Source organism: Apis dorsata, unplaced genomic scaffold, assembly GCF_000469605.1.
Source record: "Apis dorsata unplaced genomic scaffold, Apis dorsata 1.3 scaffold_327, whole genome shotgun sequence".
Classification (NCBI taxonomy): domain Eukaryota; kingdom Metazoa; phylum Arthropoda; class Insecta; order Hymenoptera; family Apidae; genus Apis; species Apis dorsata.
Window position 1 is genome coordinate 61721 of NW_006263595.1, and position 2807 is coordinate 64527.

General features: G+C 28.1%; 1 protein-coding gene across 13 annotated transcripts in view; it reads right to left on the reverse strand.

Moving 5' to 3' along the window:
* Positions 1-2807, reverse strand: part of LOC102672539 (phosphatidylinositol 4-phosphate 5-kinase type-1 alpha) — a 31751-nt gene that overhangs the window by 23133 nt on the left and 5811 nt on the right. The window lies entirely within an intron of this gene.

Genomic DNA, 2807 nt, shown 5'->3' on the forward strand with positions numbered 1-2807 from the left:
ATTTATATTTCTATCGTAAAAAATATAAAAAGAATTTTAATTGCATCTTAATCCAGATAATATCTCATATTTTTAGAATAATACGAATTAGTTAATATAATCGAAAGGGAAATGTGATTCTTTGTTTTTGTTCGAATAATCTTAATTCCATCGTATGAGATGTCTGAAATAAGGTATTGAATACAAAAGTTAAGATGTCAAACAAGGGATGATCATTACCTGAAACAAAAGATTATCTACTAAAAGAAGAAAAAGAAAATAAAGGAATAGAAAATAAGAATTTTTCATATTATTTTTTTTAAAGATGATAAAAGATATTGACAAAAAATCATCTTATTGATTCTTTTAATTTTTATAGATATCGAATCATCGTACTTTGATAATCACATCACAAAGTACAAATAGTGAAACGAATCGTGATTGAAACCCAAACGTTAAAACGCAAACAACAAACACATTGCATGATACGTTATTTAACACAATACATAAAGTGTAACGCGAGATATGGTGCATAAAACAAAACTTTATAAATGACTCAATGGCTACAATGAAGAGAATGTGAAGAATTACGATAGATGATGAGATAATATTTAAATAGTATTAATAATATGTTGCAGTAGCAGTAATAGTGGTGATGATAATAATAATAAGAAGAATATTAACCAATGAAAAAAAAAATATCGATAGAAAATAGAGAGAAAAAAGAATAAATACAGAATGGTAAAGAAAAATATATAGAAAATATAAACGTAATATATACGGGTAGGCTTCATAAATGAAATGAAGTTGTAAACAGCGAAAATGTTTATTGCAAAATATATAAATATGTACATTGGTGTCCACGTTGAGCTAATAGCTGAATATTTTCACAATAAAAACGAACATGTGTCTACTTCTACCATTTTATACTACTCTCACACACTCTTTCTTTCTCTCTCGTGTACTCTCTCTGATACATCCATGCCATACTAACTAGCTTTGTCAAAATATACTCCACTGTACACTCCACAAAGACTCCTCTATGTTCATAATAGATCGCATAAAATTATTTGTAATTGTATAACAATATTTGATATTTAAAAACGATCACAATAAATGTATATAAAAATTTATAATTTTTTTTTTTTTGGAACTATATACCATATAATAAATTTTTTATCTAATATCATAGAGAATAAAAATCATACTATTTGTTAAAACAAAATCTTGTGCGATCTATAACATTGTTTCATTAGCAGGCTTCAGCAAATCTTCAATGATTGCTTTCTCGCGTGTTCATAAAATAGAAACTTCTGTGATCACGAGCCATTTACTATTCTGTACAGTATTAGGAACGTGGGAATAATTTTACAAAACTTTGGCACATTCGTACGTTAATAATGAAGGAACTTCGACGATGGAAAACTTGATTGAAAATCATTCGATACACGTATATATATGCTGTTCAAATTCTATTTATATAGGGACGGCTATGTTTCAATGATAAAATATTATGAAATTCCCATTACAATAATACGCTCTTCACGGAAATTTTATATCCTTACCCGTTTTCCTTATGATTCGATTTTGATCGCTACTAGTGCTTCTCGAGATGCTTTCATTACGTACTTGTGCATAATTAGCAAATTTGTGCTCTATATTAGCGTGATTACTGGCAACAAAATACTCAGCTACGTATGTGGACACCAGTGGATTGGTTTGATTCTCATTAAATGAAATTTTTACTTACTAAACATCTCAAGATAAAACATGATTGTTTCGAAACGAAATGCAAAGTGAACAATGAAATCAATTATGAAAAGAACAAAATAATAAATGAATCGAAGAACGTTATAAAACTGAACCAAAATAAACCTATCGAAAAAAATATGTGTGCCGTGTTAGCAATTAGTTACACCACAATACAAAACCCAAAAGTGACCAACTGACATTCAATAAACCCAGGATATTTGATCGATAGCATTGATTATCAAGGAAATGCAGGTATCCGAAAAATGGATATCGGGATAGCCAACTAGATTTTATAATTTTTGTATACTATACATGTGTGCATAAAACACATGGTTTGAAATAAAATTTCCTTTTAAAAAATTTCCTAAAAATCGATATGAGACGCAATCAATGCGTGCATAATTTTCGGATATCCGCACAGGATTTATCGCATTCTCTGCAGTCACTTAATTACCTTAAGTCACTATTACGATTATTAGAATTTTTCTGGACGGCTAAATTTGACTGTGATAAATGATTTTAGTAGAGAGAAATTGATATTCGCTCATTCTCGCTTCGAGCAGCTGTTTTTCGGTAAATAAAAAAATAGAAAATAAGATAAAAAATAAAAATAAAGGAATGATATATAATATACGAATGAAATTGTTATGGAATAGAAGATTTACATAATCGAAGAATCCGCTGATTCGATATTGAACTTATCATGCATTAAGACAAAATAAAATAACGTTTCACTGAATCGAATAAATAAACTTAAACGATCAGTGATAGCGATTATATAATAAGGAAGCTAAAAAATATTTATCAATAATTCTAGCTTATAGCTTACAGCTCTATACAAACTGGAATCTTAAATAACAAGATTATTATATCGCTACTTAATTGTAAATGGCAGAATTATACGCGTTTATATATAAGTACCATTCTTTTTTGAGCATTTTACCCCTTTGCATTTCAATTTTCCAAATTCTTCTTCACCCCTATTTCCCTATCCGTACATTTAAAATATGTTCCAAAGATTTTTTCTTTTTTTCCTTTCTTTTCTCTTTTTTTTTTTTTTTTTTTTTTTTTTTTTT